This window comes from Nicotiana tabacum, chromosome 16 (assembly GCF_000715075.1).
Source record: "Nicotiana tabacum cultivar K326 chromosome 16, ASM71507v2, whole genome shotgun sequence".
In the NCBI taxonomy this organism is placed as follows: Eukaryota; Viridiplantae; Streptophyta; class Magnoliopsida; order Solanales; family Solanaceae; genus Nicotiana; species Nicotiana tabacum.
The window spans coordinates 34510377-34528638 of NC_134095.1; positions in this window are offsets into that span (position 1 = coordinate 34510377).

Consider the following 18262-nt stretch of genomic DNA (forward strand, 5'->3'; position numbering starts at 1 on the left):
TCTTGATCGCTTTACAACTTGAGACAACAATTAATAACTAGTATTAATCGCCTTCTAAAAATACCACAAAAAAATCAAAGATATCAAAAAAGATAAGTAATTTTACTACCTTGAACTATGAACTAGTAAAGGTTGAAAGATAAATCTCAAAGCACAAGTAACAAAGGTTCAAAAGAACTCTCAAAGTATGATATACTTAATCAATAATGTAGTTTCTTATGAATGAGAAGAACTCCTTATTTATAGGAGTAAATACCCTTAAAATAACGTAAGGGGTTGCTAAAAAGTCATCTAAATTAGGTAGGGGCTGCAAAGGGGTCACAATAGCCATCAAATTTAGGTAGGGGGCTCCTAAGGGGTAACAAAAGCCATCAAAATTAGGTGAGGGGTGGTCAAGGCCCTTTGGGGCAGATTTGGTCCTTAAAACAACTAGTTTGGGCCATTGGTTTGGACTCCAATTGGGCTCCTTTTGAAACACCCCCTTTTGGACCTCTTTTAAACTTATTTTGGGCCCTTTTTGGTGGACTTCAAGGGCTGATTTGGTGACCCAATCTTCCTCCTCTTGGACTTCAATTTGGACCACCATATAATTATAAAACTTGGACAATTCATCTCATTTAGTCTTGAGCTCTTCCTCTACAATTAAAAGCATCTTTATTTGCCATTGAAGTCTAGCAACCTTAGTTTGCAACTCTTTAGCTTGAGATCTTGTATATGGCCTTGGAGCTTCCAAAACTCTATCCTTGTCCTTGATGCTATCACCTAGCCAATTCACATCCTTTATCCTTGAGCTCTTCCTCCCAATTAATAACTTCTTCATTTGCACTTGAAGTCTAATGATCTTGTTTTGTAATTCTTTAGCTTGAACTCTTATTAAAGGCCATCTTTGAGATTCAAAAGCTTCATCCATGTCCTTGAATAGAGTTGAGCTTCCTAGGATGCTATCATTCCCCTCTTCTTGAAGAAAATTCGTCCTCGAATTTCGACCTTGCAAGAAAAAGAAAACACGCACTAGTAAATGGTATCCACTAATCTGAAAAAATAGTAGGAATAAAATAAGATAGTGACAATGTGTCCATTTAACCCAATCAATCCTAATAGGTATAAATACTCCCTTATAAAGAATATGGACATCATCATCCCAATAAAATTTATGTCTACCTAGATTAATACAATAAAAACCTCTCTTAGATGCACCATGCAATGGAACTTGCAATTCGATCTTGTCGGTACGGCAGTCCATGAGTATACATGACAAAGAAATTATAAAAGAGTGACTACACATCCATTTAATATAAGTACCTCTACCACATGTATCAAACAAGATACATTCATGATATAGACTACTATCTACAATTACAAATCTCATGGATTCCTCTACATGAAAGAGTATTTGATCACCAGTGTTACAACAATCATGCATATCCTTTTTACTAGAAACAAATACTTTTACAAGCTTACAATGAACATGACTTGAAGAATGACTCCCCATCACACAACAAAGATCACATTCTAGCACTTTAGCATATGAAAACTCATTAGCCACTTGAATAAGATAAGAAGAAATATTTAACTCATTCGCAAGCCTCTTCTCATAAATTTCATGCCTTTTTCCACCAAGTTGGAATAAGTAATCATCTATGTCATACACAATTTCAAAAGGAAGCGAATTACTCTTGCATTTTAACTTAGATATTATAGTTAATGACTTGATGTGCATCAAAATATCATCATCTACAAAAATTATAAAGTCACCAACATAAGAAATAAGAGTGTAATTCATTACCACCAAAAATACCTTAGGTGTTCTAGAAAGACCAAGAATGCAAATAAACCAATTATACATACCATACTTGGACTTATTTACCAATGGCACATCATCACCTTGTATTCTTTTATGCAATGGCTCCAACTTAGCAATGCTTTTAGGCAACTCCATGTCATAACCCTGTAAATAAGAATCGAAATAGTCAAAAGGTTTAATAACAAAGAATTTCATCAAGCTTTTGTCTTCCACCATCCAACAAGAATTGATATTGCCGAATTTATGTTGGAATCCAAGTGGATCTTTTGCCACCATCTTTTGCGCCTCACCACCCCTTTCAAAAGGTATTTCATCACGTGGATGCACAAAATCACAAGAACTAAAACAATAAAGAGTTAATGGGTTAGGAAGTAAAGAAACTTTTTTCTTGCTTACACTCTATTTGGCTTTTATCGCAAGACTAATGTTTTCCTCACCCTTAGCCTCTTTTCTCTCACTAAAGAGTTCTTTTCATTCACTCAATCTATCTTGTTTTTCTCTCTCTCCCTCACAGACTTTGTTTCTCTTATTGCTTTCTCTCTTTTCTTTTTTCTCAAGATCATTGTTTACCTCACTTGACATCCCACTCTTTTTACTCAAGACAATCCCACTCTTGGAATGTCAACATGCACTCCCTTACTCCTCTCATTCTTTTCTCTCTTGTATTTTTTCATATTCTCTTTAACAATCTTTTCATCTTCACAAAATTGTGAGGGAGTCAAAGGCCCAAGACTTAGTTTCTTCCCATTAACTTCAAAAGAGTATCTATTTTTTTCGATACTATATGAAGCACTTCTATAGATATACCATGGCCTTCCCAACAAGATATGAAAACGATTCATGGGAATGACATCACACCAAATCACATCCTCATACCTTCCAATAGAGAATGGTAATAACACTCTTTTATCTACCATTACTCCTTTCAATATGTAGGGATCAATATGTTCAACACAAGGCAAGTTCAATTTCTCAACCATATAAGTGCTAATTAAGTTATAGTCAAATGCTTTGTCAATTCTAAGGGTATAAATTGTAGACATCACTTTAGCTCTCGTTTGAAAAATAACTTTACCATTGTCTTCTTTCCATTCGATATATTGTAATATCGACCTTTCAAGTTATTGAGTCATAGATCTACTCCTTCCACTGTAGCTACCTATTTGAAACATCTTGACATATATTAAAGGAAATATGTATCTCTCAAATTTGGCTTCTTTGTTTTTTTTTCTCAATTGTTCTCTCACACACTTTACCCCTTTTTTTCTCTCGAAATAACCTTTGAACAAAATACTTTGTAGATTTATAATTAAACCCAACTCGTATGAAGTTCTTAGTAGTAAAATTCAGATTTTTGGGGAACTAATGAAAGACAAACCAAATCCTAGAACTTTTAGGCTCGGTTGAAACAAGACGCGAACCAAAAGGAAAGGATTATATATTTAGATTAGAAAGAGTAAAAAAATCTAGGATCCCCTCTTCTTGTTTCCTTTGTTAATTTTTGGAAACAAATTAGATACAAAAGAAATAACCCGGAGAGCACGCAATTCTATTTTTTTTTTCTAAAAACTAATTTTCATCTTTTTTGTTTTTCTTAAATTCGTTTTTTTTCTTTACCGTTAGTACTCAACAAATCCCAAGAATTATCAAGAACGAAATCTTGATAGAACCGCTCTGATACCACTTGATAGCAACTAGGTCGGGAATCCAAACTAGAGTAAGAATTTGAGATGTAAATGCAGAACCAATAACAACAAGGAATTGAACAACCAGAATTAAAGAGATGAAAATAAAGGATATGGGAAAATTCAAGGAAAGAATTTCCAAGAACTTCCAAGAACGCAAGTTCTATAGCCTGGACAAGATCAAAGTAACAACGTCTTGATTTATGGAAGAAATCAAACACCTTTACTTAAAAGCAAATCAAAACAATAGATTCAGATCTTGACCGCTTTACGAGTAACTTGAGACAACAATTAATAACTAGTATTAATCGCCTTCTAAGAATACCACAAAGGAATCAAAGATATCACAAAAGAGAAGTAATCTTACTACCTTGAACTATGAACTAGTAAAGGTTGAAAGATAAATCTCAAAGCACAAGTAACAAAGGTTCAAAAGAACTCTCAAAGTATGATATACTTAATCAATAATGTAGTTTTTTATGAATGAGAAGAACTCCTTATTTATAGGAGTAAAACCCCTTAAAATAATGTTGGAGTTGCTAAAAAGTCATCTAAATTAGGTAGGGGCTGCTAAGGATCACAATAGCCATCAAACTTAGGTAGGGGGCTCCTAAAAGGTAACAAAAGCCATTAAAATTAGATGAGGGGCGGCCAAGATCCTTTGGGGTAGATTTGGGCCTTAAAACAACTAATTTGGGTCATTGGTTTGGATTCCAATTGGGCTCCTTTTGAAACACCCCCTTTTGGACCTTTTTTAAACTTATTTTGAGCCCTTTTTGGTGGATTTCAAGGGCTGATTTGGTGACCCAATCTTCCTCCTCTTGGACTTCAATTTGGAACACCATATAATTGTAAAACTTGGACAATTAATCTCCTTTGGTCTTGAGCTCTTCCTCCACAATTAAAAGCTTTTTTATTTGCCATTGAAGTCTAGCAACTTTAGTTTGCAACTCTTTAGATTGAGATCTTGTATATGGCCTTGGAGCTTCCAAAACTCTATCCTTGTCCTTGATGCTATCACCTAGCCAATTCACATCCTTTATCCTTGAGCTCTTCCCCCAATTAATAACTTCTTTATTTGCACTTGAAGTCTAATGACCTTGTTTTTGTAATTATTTAGCTTGACATCTTGTTAAAGGTCATCTTTGAGATTCGAAAGCGTCATCCTTGTCCTTGAATAGAGTTGAGCTTCCTAGGATACTATCATTCACTAACTTGTAAACACCTATTACAAGACACTTTGTAATAACTCTATTACAAATAATTTAACTCAACTAACTTGTGGTACTCTCACCGCAAGATACTTTGTCACTCTCTAGTTACAGAGACTTTAACTAACTTGTGATACTCTCACCACAAGCCACTTTGTCACTCTCTAGTTACAAAGACTTTAACTTATCACTAAACCTAGTCACAACATAAACTCAGAGAGTTTACGGATTTTACAAGAGGGTTCCTAATCAACGCTTCTGGCTAAGCAATTTAGGAGATACAATAAGAATAATCACAAAGTTACAATTCAATTAAGGACAACAAAATACTAACTTTAGGAACTGGTCCGTAGTAGCGTTTAGCTTTGTTCTTCAAGCTCGTAAGAATTAATTTCTCTGTTTTGCAAAAGGCTTGAATGAGAAATAGAAATGTTCAAGTGATGTTTTGATATAAACTCATTGTTGGTACACCTTGACGACATCACTTGAAATGATGTAATCACTTTAGTTGGTCAAGGAATAAGTGAGCACTGGAAACAGTGCAGTGCAGGCAATTGACTATTTACTTTGTCCAGCTGTGTCCAATTGACTTTGTGCTGCTATGAGGGAACAATAAGAGTATCGGGTCCTTGTTTGATTTCCTATCTCCTAAGGTTATAGCAGTCCACATTTAGCTGGAATTCGTTAACTTGCAGTATAGTCCAAGTGTGTCAGGTCCCCTATCTGGTTCTTGACACAGTTTGTTAGATCGTCAAAACATAAGTCAAAGATATTGAAAACTTATCAATTTCCCCCTTTTTTGATGATGAAAAACTTAAACAGATAACGTGTATTTAGAGTAAGAAGAACCAGATAAAGTAACATGAACTCATAAGTGTTCCCCCTGACTTTATATCTTCCTATTTGAAACATTCTTTCTTTTTCATATATTCCCCCTTTTGGCATCATTAAAAAGACACAAGCAGATACACAACATAAATAAGTCTAGTCGAGTTAACTCATGCCACATATGTGCACACAACATGATAGAGAAGAGAGTCATAAAATACAAGCAATGAGATAACAAAAGAGGATAGATTTGATATAGATAGAAAATTTTATATGCCTTAGCTTAAAAAGCAAAGGCAACATTGGATTGTTAAGACGGGAGCAGTATTGTTTCATCCTAACCACATCAAAAAAGAAAACAAAACATCTGCCAATCAAAACAAAAAAAACTTAAAGGACATTTCTAGAAACTGGTCACTGAAGGGATACTTAGGGGGCACTAGGAGTAGAGGGCTTGGAAGCTGCAGCAAGTTTTTGGAGAACAAGGTCTATTCGGGCATTGGCCGACTTTTGCTCATTGAGCAGTTCTACTTTCAGGTTCTCTACTTGTGCCCTGAGATCAACATTCTCTTTTGTCAAATGAACTACTTCATCATTTGACGCCGGAACCCCTTGGGCTTGCTGACCTTCCAGGCATTCCTAGCCTTACACCGACGAATCGCCTCAGTTGCACTATTTTGTACATTAATGAGCTGTGAGATGGTTGATGTACTTCCTACTCCCCCATTCTTTTCTATGCACTCGCATCCTTCCAATGTTGTCTGTGAGAAGGTCTGCTTCTTAGTCCCCAACTTGCTCTGCCCCAGAGGCACCTCAAAGAACTTAAACACTCGCGTAAGCAAAAATCCGTAGGGAAGGCCATAATTACCATCATTGAATGTGGCTACCTTTTACATGTGTTCAATTATAATAGTAGGCAGGCTTATAGGAGTAAAGTTATCCAGTTGCTTCATCAAGAACATGTCAGACTTAGAAGTCACAGACCTCCTCTCAGCATGAGGCAGTAGAACTTTGTTGACCAATTTGAAAAGTAGCTGATAGATAGGGAGTAACGCCTTCTTATGGATCTGGTCCCCCTTTTGGTTTGCATTGACTTTTACCACGGCATTTCTAAAGTTAAACTGACACACATCCTTTACACTAGACACACCAACTGTAGGAACTTTAAGAATTTCTCCAAGCAACTTAACATCGAACACTATATCTACTCCATTCACCAAAGCACAGATGTGGTTGGTCTCAACGGGAAAGAGGCTAGCAAAGAAGCTTGTACCTCATCCTCATATGCCTTAGGTGCATCTATTTGGAATAAATGCTGCCATCATTGAAACTCAACCATTTCAAGAATTTGTCGCATACCAGCCATCTCAGAAATTGCTGGGTCAAACGTGCGACCCAACAAAACCTTTTGGTGCCTCAGGCATTCTAAACCAAGGCTGACTTCACTTCTCATCCTCTTTACAGAACCAGGTTCCTGAATAATTTCAAACTTTCGTTTGTTGGACTTCCCACCACTTGATTTCTCTTTTCCCTTGGACTTGACTAACACATCCTCATCAGACATCGAGAACTCACTCACAACATCTTTCAACTTGGAGCTAGAGGTTGAACCCTTCTCTACTAAAGCAGGCTGCTTCTTTTTCTGAGACCTTCTAACCAGTGAACCAGGTTCAACTGGTGTTTCCTCTTCCACGACTACCATAGGGATCGCCTTATCACTTACAGGCACACTATCTTTCACCAGCTTCCTCCTTTTCTTTTTACTGCTTTTTCTTCTCTTTTTAATGGCAGAGTCGTAGGCCACCTTAACTTGCAACCTGGTAGTAGGTCATTTGGTGGAAGACTCAAGAGTGGACACAACCTTCCACTTAACTATGAACGCATCGAGAGCCAGGTTATCTAGATCTTCCTAATCACTGGATCTCATATCAGGAGCTTGAATGTCCAGAGGCACAACATCAACTGCAGGAGCAGAACTGTCTTGGGAATGAAAACCCTAACCTAGGTCCTCCAGAGAGGGATCAGGTTCCTCATGTGAGAGCCTAGTAGCTTCTGCTAGTGCAGCGTCCTCAACTGGCACTATAGCTCCTTCTTCCCCCATACCCTGTACCGTATTTTTCTGAGTGATTATCTCCTGAAGAACACCATCAGCAGATACCACAAAGATGGTTACAACATTGTCTTTCTCAATCGGCACTACTGCCACCATGAAATCTGCAGCAACGATGGCGGAACCCTCTCCGATCTCATGCCTTTTACTTTATTCTCCACTTTGTCTTTGATTAGTGGGTATCTCAGAAGATAGAGAGGACGAATCAGTATTTTTAGTGTTTTCTGAACTAGAAAGATATGGAGAATTTGGGTGAGGTGTGATTTCAGCAGGGGGAGTAGGAGTGGTTATAAAAGACTCCGAAGGGATAAAGGACTCCATAAGTTTTTCAGTAACAGGTATGACTGAGGCAGGGAGGTCGAAGTTTGTATCAGCCATGGAAAGATGGAGTGAATATGCTTTGGGGAGTTCTAATAGAGGACTTATGGTTTGTGGAGAACAGAGGGGGGTTTTATTAAGAATGGATAATTATGAAGAGAGAGATAGGAACCGATTCTGAAACGGCAGTTGGGCGTGGAGAAGTGCAATGTTTAGAGGAAGATGGAACGATTTGAAGTGAAGAGACGTGACAGCAGAGTCTGAAAAGTTGGATGACATGGCAGTTGGGTTTTGTACCCTTTTTAAGATGTGTATTAAAGAATGCACAGAACTACAAACCTTTGGTACAAGAACTAGGTTCTTGACCTGTTATTTGAAATTATCAATCCTCTTTTATCATCCATGCACTTCATCTACAGCTTCTATACTCATCATGCATATTGAAGTGAGTTAGACATGGCCAGAAAACACTTTTAGACAGTTTTCCTGGAAAGTGATTTTCATACCCAAACAATGAGGAATCAGGTTCTCAATTGGGCTTTAAAAGCTCCAACTTCACTATGTTTCTTTCAAAGTGTTCCCTACTTAATGCCTTGGTGAAGATGTCTGCAATTTGGTCTTTTGTGCTACAAAATTTCATACATATCAACCCTTTCTCCACATTGTCCCTCAGAAAGTGATGCCTCACATCAATATACTTGGTCTTTTTGTGTTGAACTGGATTCTTAGCCATGTCGAGTGCACTGGTGTTATCACATAGAAGGGGCACACTCTCAGTGAGTACCCCCAAAGTCCTCCAGTTTCCGCTTAATCCATAAAAGTTGAGCACAGCAGGATGTTGCGGCTACATATTCTGCTTCAACTATTGAAAGAGCCACTGAGTTTTGCTTCCTTGTGCCCCAAGAGATGAGACATGAACCTAGGAAGTGAGCCATTAGGGAAGTGTTTTTCCTATCCAGAAGATAACCTGCATAGTCTGCATCAGCATATCCAATGAGATTAAAATTGTCACCTGAGGGATAATAAAGAACTAGGTCATGTGTTCCTTTAAGATATCTCAGAATTCTTTTGGCAGCCTTCAAATGAGATTCCTTGGGATTTGATTGAAACCTTGCGCATAGCCCCATACTGAAGACAATATCAGGTCTACTGGCAGTGAGATAGAGAAGAGACCCAATGATGCCTCTATGCATGGTTTGATTCACAGGAGGCACAGTTTCATCTATGTCCAGTCGAGTGGCTATAGCGATGGGAGTGTCTATCACCTTTTAAGCTTCCATGTCAAACCTCTTCAAGAGCTCCCTGATGTATTTTTGCCGACAAATGAATGTACCCTTTATGGACTGTTTTATTTGAAGACCCAAGAAGAAATTCAGTTCCCCCATCATACTCATTTCAAACTCGCTTCCCATGAGTTTTGCAAATTCTTCACACAGAGAATCAGTTGTTGCCCCAAAATTGATATCATCAACATAGACCTGAACAATGAGCAGGTTCCTTCCCTATTTCTTTAGGAACAAGGTGTTGTCAATTTTCCCTCGTTTAAAGCTATTTTCCAAGAGGAACTTTGACAGCCCTTCATACCAGGCTCGAGGAGCCTACTTCAACCCATACAGTGATCTGTCTAGTTTAAACACATATTCAGGGTGTTCATGATATTCAAACCCTGGAGGTTGCTTCACATTGACTTCTTCTTTAAGAAGTCCATTCAGAAATGCATTTTTGACATCCATTTGGAACAAGGTGAATTCTATATGAGATGCAAAAGTGATTAGAATTCTAATAGCTTCCATGCGAGCGATCGGAGCAAACGTTTCATCATAGCCAATCCCTTCCTCCTGATTGTAGCCTTGAACCACTAGCCTGGCCTTGTTTCTTGTGGTATTTCCATGTTCATCAAGCTTGTTCCCGAATACCCACTTAGTTCCTATAATGGTTCGATACTAGGTGCCAGACATTGTTCCTTTCAAACTGATGTAACTCTTCTTGCATTGCAGTAATCCAATCTGTATCTGTCAAGGCTTCTTTGATATTCTTGGGTTCTATTTGGGAGAGAAAGGCTAAGAAGGCGAGTGAGTTTCTGGCTTTTGATCTGGTTTGTACTCCGGAATATAGAGGGGTAATTATGTTGTCAAGAGGATGTGAGCTTTTGTGTCTCTAGTTAGAAGTCTAAGGTTCATTGATAGAGAATGTGGGTACATTTGACTGGTTTTCCTGTGTTCTTCTCTCATGTGCTAGTGGAGTACCCTGAACTGCATCAACCACTCTTTCTTCAACTTCAGTGGTTGTAATTGGATTACCTGGTTCCATTGAAGATGAGGCAGCATTGTCTTCACTCAGTTCTTTTATTTGGCTCATCATATCTGTCTTTCCATTTGTCATGTCAATGACTTCAACAGGGACTAGTAAGGGTTCTCCATCTTGATCTTCTTCAACACTCTTCTCACAGAATGGATAAGACTCATCAAAAATAACATGAACACTTTCCTCAACACATTGAGTCCACTTATTGTATATTTTGTACGCTTTGCTTTAAGAAGAGTAGCCCAGAAATATTCTTTCATCACTCTTGGCATCAAATTTACCAAGCTGATCCTTTCCATTATTGAGAACATAGCATTTGCACCCAAATGTTCTTAGGTGACTCATCTTGGGTTTCCTTCCATTCATCAACTCATATGGTGTTTTGTTCAGGAATGATCTGATCATGCACTTGTTCACCAAGTAGCAGGCAGTGTTGACCGCTTCAGCCCAGAAGTTATTTGTAATTCCACTATCGATTAGCATTGTTCTTGCCATTTCTTCCAGAGTTCTGTTCTTCCTTTCTTCTACTCCATTTTGCTGGGGAGTTCTGGGAGCTGAAAAGTTGTGAGTAATACCATTTTCATTGCAGAACTCATCAAATTTGACATTATCAAATTTTGTTCCATGATCTGATCTAATGCATGCTACTCTAGACTCCATCTTCACCTGGATTTTCTTCACAAAGGCCACAAACACCTCAAAGGTTTCATCTTTAGTTCTAAGAAATAGGGTCCATGTGAATCTGGAGTAGTCATCCACTATCACAAAATGTATCTTTTTCCTCCCCTGCTTTGCACTCTCATAGGACCACATAGGTTCATATGCAGAATCTCAAGTGTCTTTGAGGTGCTCACATCCTTTTTAGACTTAAAAGTGGACTTCACATATTTTCCTCTAGCACAAGCATCACAAACTTTTTGCACTTTGAACTTTGACATGGGTAGACCATGGACCAGGTCCTTCTGAATTAGTTTGTTCAGAAGAGAAAAGCTTGTGTGCCCCAGTCTTCTGTGCCACAATTCAGTATCATCATCAATAGCTTTCAGACAACTCAGATCACCACTTTGTAAGGACTCAAAATCCACAACATAGATGTTCTTGTATCTCTTGGCCATAAGTACCACTTCACCAGTTAATAGATCAGTAACTGTACATATCTTGGACAAGAATTCTACCTTGTTTCCTTTATCACAGATCTGAGAGACGCTCAAGAGACTGTATTAAGGACATTGACATAGTACATATTTTCAATAGAATGAGTAACTGACTTCCCGACTTTTTTAACTCCAAGAATGTACCCCTTTTTCCTATTGCCAAAGGATATACTCCCTCCCTGCAGTGCTTTTAGTAAAGAAAGTCCATGGTATTCTCAGTCATATGTTTTGAACACCAACTATCCATGAACCATTATTGACCGCTTCCTTTCACGGTTCCCTGCACAAGAAGATCAAGAGTTAGTTTTAGGAACCCAAGCAAGTTTGGGTCCCTCATAATAGGCAAGAGGATGAATAAGAGCTCTCTTAGTCCATGCAGGTAATGTGCACTTTTTGTGAGTGGAACCTGGTCCCTATGTTGTCGTCACTTTTTCAGCAAACACTTTATTTTTCTGAACAGGTTGAACCCTGGCCTGTCAATTTTCTTTGAAGTGCCCATTGTTCCCATAGTGGGTACAAAGCCAGCTATCAGAAACAGTGACGTACTTACTGTGAGGGTTGTAAGGAGTTTTCTTCCTTTGGGAATCCATTCCCTACCTGTTTACACCATTATTAGTGTACATGGCAGTGATAGTTTCTGAGGAACAGGTCCACTTTAGGGACTTTTCAAGATCATTTTTTACTCTTTCCAGATCAGTTAGGAGGTGATTGTTTTTCTCAGTTTCAACACACATCCTAGTTCTCACAGCTTTCAAATCATTTTCAAGCATAGTGTGTTCCTCACTGACTATCTCTTTTCTTTTTCCAAAATTTCCAGGTTTGGACTTAGTCTCTGGTCTCTCTATTGTTTCCCTTAGGTCTGCAATTACTGCCAAGAGATCATTTCTTTCTTCTCTGAAGTTCTTAATGGTTTCCTTATGGTCAATAACTTCAGTCACTAAGTCATCTCTGTTTTATTCAGCTTCTCCTAGTTCTAAGGTCAAGGAATCCCTATCCTCCACAAGACTATGATAGGCATCAATCAATACATTAGCTAAAGACATGAGTTTCTTAGAAGAGTAGGATTTCAGATTTCTCTGAACATCCCTGAAATTTACCTCTTTGTTGTCCTTGTCTTCATCATCATCCGATTGGGCCATCAAAGCAAAAAGTTGAGTCATATTCATTTTCCTTGCCTTCAACTGCCATTATCACCAGCATCAGTTTCATCTTCAGACTCACTAGAGGAATCCCCCCATGTTGCAAGAGCCTGTTTTACCCCATTGTCAGCAGATCTCTTTCTTTTGAAGTCCTCAAAAGGAACTGGTTCCTCGTTGCTGCTTCTTCAGGGTTGTTCTTGGAGAAATCTTACTTCAAGAGAGGACAGTCTTTGATGAAGTGTTCAGGCTTTCCACACTTATGTCAGATATCATGGTTTTTTGGTTTGCTAGAGCTGCCCTTTTTAGCATTTCTCCATTTCTTCTGACTATCTTCTGAAATCTTTTGGTCAAGTAAGCCATGACACTATCTTCCTCACTTGAGTCATTGCTATCAGCTTTGAGTACCAGGTTCTTTCTTTTTTTGGTTCTCTTCTTTGACTGTCTATCTTCCTCTTCATCATGTAGGTCTTTAGATTCCCAAGCAGCTCCTCTATGGTCAGCTCCTACAAGTCTTTTGATTCAGTAATGGCATTCACCTTGCTTTCCCAAGGGCTAGGTAGAATACTGAGGATTTTCCTCACTAGCTTGTTCCTAGGAATGGTTTCACCAAGTGAGTGTAACTCATTTATGATGGAAGTGAATCGTGTGTGCATATCTTGAATAGATTCATTGTCCTTCATCCTGAAAAGTTCATACTCGGTAGTGAGCATATCAATCTTAGACTATTTTACTTGGTTGGTTCCCTCATGAGCTGTTTACAAAGCTTCCCATATCTCCTAAGCAGTGTCGCAAGCTGAGATTCTATTATATTCTTCAGGTCCTATTCCACATACCAGAATCTTCTTGGCACGAAAATTCTTCTCCAAAGCTTTCATGTCTGTGTCGGTGTAATCTTTACTGGTTTTTGGCATTGAAAATGGAAGTTCTTCCAGTACCTTTGTTGGAACATAAGGACCGTCACATATGACATCCCATAACTCAGAATCCTCAACCATGATAAAATCATGCATTCTTGTTTTCCACCACCTATAGTATTGTCCATTGAACCTGGGGGTCGGTATTTAGATTGGCCTTCTTCAAAATTTGGTGGAGCAGCCATAAGGATGCTTCCTAGGTGTTAGCCTGATAGGAGGAACCTGCTCTGATACCAATTGTTAGTTTGTATGAGTCCACCAAACAGTAGAGTACCTGGTCCTTTATGAGGTTATTCTGAGAATGCTAATAAAAACAGCAAGTAAATGAGACACAGGATTTTTACGTGGAAAAATCTCAACTCAAGGGGACAAAAACCACGACCTACACCTGTAGGCTTTGAACTTCACTAACTTGCAAACACCTATTACAAGCCACTTTGTAATAACTTTATTACAAATAATTTAACTCAACTAACTTGTGGTACTCTCACCACAAGCCACTTTGTCACTCTCTAGTTACAAAGACTTTAACTAACTTGTGATACTCTCACCACAAGCCACTTTGTCACTCTCTAGTTACAAAGACTTTAACTTATGATTAAACCTAGTCACAACATAAACTCAGAGAGTTTACGGATTTTATAAGAGGGTTCCTAATCAACGCTTCTGGCTAAGAAATTTAGGAGATATAATAAGAACAATCACAAAGTTACAACTCAACTAAGGACAACAAAATACTAACTTTAGGAACTGGTCCGTAGTAGCGTTTATCTTTGTTCTTCAAGCTTGTAAGAATTAATTTCTCTATTTTGCAAAAGGCTTGAATGAGAAATAGAAATGTTCAAGTAATATTTTGATATAAACTCATTGTTGTTACACCTTGATGACATCACTTGAAATGATGTAAGCGCTTTAGTTGGTCAAGGAATAAGTGGGCATTAGAAACAGTGCAGTGCAGGCGGTCACGTCGGTTCAAGTTGTGTCCAATTGACATTGTACTGCTATGAGGGAAAAACAAGGGTATTGGGTCCTTGTTTGGTTTCCTATCTCCTAATGTTATAGCAGTCCATATTTAGTTGGAATCCGTTAACTTGCAGTATAGTCCAAGTGTGTCAGGTGCCCTATCTGGTTCTTGACACAGTTTGTTAGATCATCAAAACATAAGTCAAAGATATTGAAAACCTATCACAAGTTGTCCTATTTATCCAAGTTACTTGTAAATTTCCTTCAAATTAATATCTCCCATTGCCATAATACCGCAATGCTCAATCTAGACTGGCCACACAAGACTCAAGCATGAAACTGCACCATCTATGGCTCATAAGCCACTGAATACTCTCTTAAATATTCCCCAAAGTATCACATTCAAAATACTTACCCTGAAGAGACTTCCTGCGAATCTAACGCCATTACCTTCACCTTCCTAATACTGATGTGTAGAATCTATAATGATATAGAAATGCCACAAGTCTTGACACCCTCCAATATAAACCTCAGTTTCCAGCCAAATACCCATAATGAAGATCTCCAATTATTACATATAAGTCTTGAATCCTTTAAAACCATTCTCGGGAGTCATCCACTCTAATCAAGTTTCAATTAGACTGATCAAATGAACCCAACGACCTGTGCCTCATTAGAACAGCAACATCTATGGAAGTAACCCCACCTTAATGCAACCAAATAAATTCTTGTTCTATGTTCCGTACATCCTTCACCATTAACAACTCAAGTCATTCCGTGATTCTCATTCGCCCATAAAGCATGACATAACCTTTATTAAAAACGTTTTTACTCAAGCCATCCACGGTCTCAACCCCTACAAGCCACAACTTATTCACTAATATACCTCAAACTGAAACCAATACAACACATAACCGTGCAATCAACTAATCAATAGCGGACTCCCCCACTTGGCTCAAAGCCATAGATCCAAACACACAAAACTCACAATGCCCATACTCTATTATTGCCATAATACCATAGTGAGGTTAGATTAACTCCTTCATAAGCTCGTGCAACGCAAACCATCTAGTACTTCAAATCGTCTGCAATTATCACATTCATCCTCGCAATAGCCAAGACAACCCTCATACGCGATCCAAACTCAAACTGCAGCACATATAATTCATTGGTAAAAGAGGACTTTCAACAAACAACATAGGGATCACACCACTTCAGAACACTCCGCAGGAGATAACCCACCTGCTCCGCCTCAAACTAGCTTCTCTTTATACCTTTCCATCGCCATAAACATCACGCAATCACCAAATCCTCCTAAGTCTGAACTCATCTCACGACATAAAATCCACCTCACTCCCTAACTAACAACATGAAAAGATCCTTCAATACACCCTAACTCGGGCTACACATCAAGTCACGAGGGAAATCAAGCACCAAATGGTTCATTCTATCCTCAAGTAGACCCTTCTCATCACATTCAAATCATATGAAGACATCTCGCAGTCACATCATACTCATCACATAGCCATCCGGTCATCACTCCCACTAATAGGGACACTACCGAACATATAAATCCAGAAGCACGTGCTCACACAATCAACACCTCAGTGCTCAAGCTACAAAAAAATTCTGGCCTCAAGTCCTCCATACTTGCCCAACATCAGCACACAGGAATCATATCTCGCCCTTCGATCAGGGAATCACAAGCTGTCAATGCACAGCTGATACTGAGCGCTCATGCACGCACACGAATACGTGGAAGGAATTCAAGGAGCTAAGCTTCAAACTGAATCAATGTCGCACGATAGGAATTCAAGAATGTGAAGTTTATTTCCTAAATGTTCTACAGCCTCTCGAAGATAAGCACAGACGTCTTCGTACCGATCCGCGAGACTCTACTAAACCCGCTCATGACTCGTGAGACCTATGTAACCTAGGGTCTGATACCAACTTGTCACGACCCCAAACTCAACCCGTGGTGATGGCGCCTAACATGGACCTAGGACAGCCTCAAACCAACACAACCCAATACCACAGTGTAAATATTAAAAATCATTTACGGAAAACTTCCATCATTTTTAAAACAAATCGTTTAAGACATAAAGGAAAGATTTATATTACGATACAATTGTCCCAAAACCACGTTGTCACTGAGGTCATGAGCGTCTAAGATAAATACATAATCTATCAAAATGTCTAAGAACCAACAGAAAAATACAACTGGAAATGAGAAGAAGAGCCAAGTCCTGCGAACGCCATGCAGATACCTCAGCAACTCCATAGCCTGCGACCTCGATGAACGGCTGCTACTAGGACCACAGATACCTAGATCTACACACAAGGTGCAAGGGGTAACGTGAGTACACCAACTCAGTAAGTAAAGCCCAAACTATGGACTGAAAAGTAGTGACGAACTCAACCTCTTCATAAGATAAACAGGAATATCGTACAGAAAAGTAGGCATGCTTTCAGTTAATTAAACAGCTTATAACAGGGAAATAGAGCAAGTATGAACATGATAAAGGAGTATAACTCCGCTACATCTACATTCCAATGCACATACTGTATGAAATGCACTATGCCAAGTACCTCATGTGCCCAATAACTCAATGCTCGTCCACTCAATAATGTATATGGCTCGTACGACCCAGGGAAGATCCATCCCATATATATATATATATACATCTCTGATAGTAGTCACTCAGTACTGAGGAAGGCCAATCCAGCCTATGGAGAAGATCTATCTCCTGGTAATAATAATGATAACCTCACAACCACTCGGTACCGTATATGGCTCACAAGGCCCAGGAAAGATCCATCCCGGAATATATATATACATCACAGACTATGATGGGTTTTCAATGTCTTGGCCTTATGTTTCTTATGTTTTGATGATCTAACAAACTTGTCGTGAAGAACCAGATAGAGAACCTGGCCCACAGGGTATACATTTCATGTGACCTGGTTGAAGTCTGAAAATTACCAAATGGATGAACGACCATAGGGAGGAACATAATAGGGACCTGGTGACCTGGTCCCTTAGGGTTCTCCGACACAAGCACAAGTTAGTGACTATACGAAATCAATATAAAGGGAAACACAACAGGGACATGCTCTCTTTTGCGTTCTCTGACAGAAGTACAAGTCAAATACACAGCTGGAACGTAGCAGAAGAAAGTAACCATCTAGCAACTGTCACAGAAGAGGAACACAACTAGGACCTGGTCCGTTGGTGTGTCTTGATAGAAGTACAGAGTCCACTATCCAGTTGGAACGCAACTACCCAGAAGTGGCTGTGCAGACAGTACATCAGTCACTTCTCATTGGGAAGAAGCGTACATCAAGAGTTGACATCACTATCCATTATGCTAACTTTTGTGATAAAACAACCTAGTGCGAGACACACCATTCTTTGTGCATTTAGTGATATTCTCTCAAGAAACAAAAGTATTCATCCGGCATTGAAGTCACTGGTGTGTCAAGAACATGAAGACAACTCCACTAAGGATCAGTTTCTTAATGAGTTTATGTACATCAGTAGTTGAGTTGTAATCTTGTTATTTCTTCGTCATTGTAATTCCTAGTTTGGTTTTTTAGAAGCGTTGTCTTAGGAACAAACCAAAATTTGTAAACTTCTGAGTTTATGTTATGACTAGGGATAGTCATAAGTTTAAAGTCTTTGTAACTAGGATAGTTATAGAGTGGCTTGTGGTGGTTGCATCACAAGTTAGTTTGAAGCCTTTGAAATAGGGCTTTTGCAAAGTGGTTTGTAATAGGGAGATTGCAAGTTAGTAGAGTTAAAAGCCTACAAGAGTAGGTCGTGGTTTTTTTA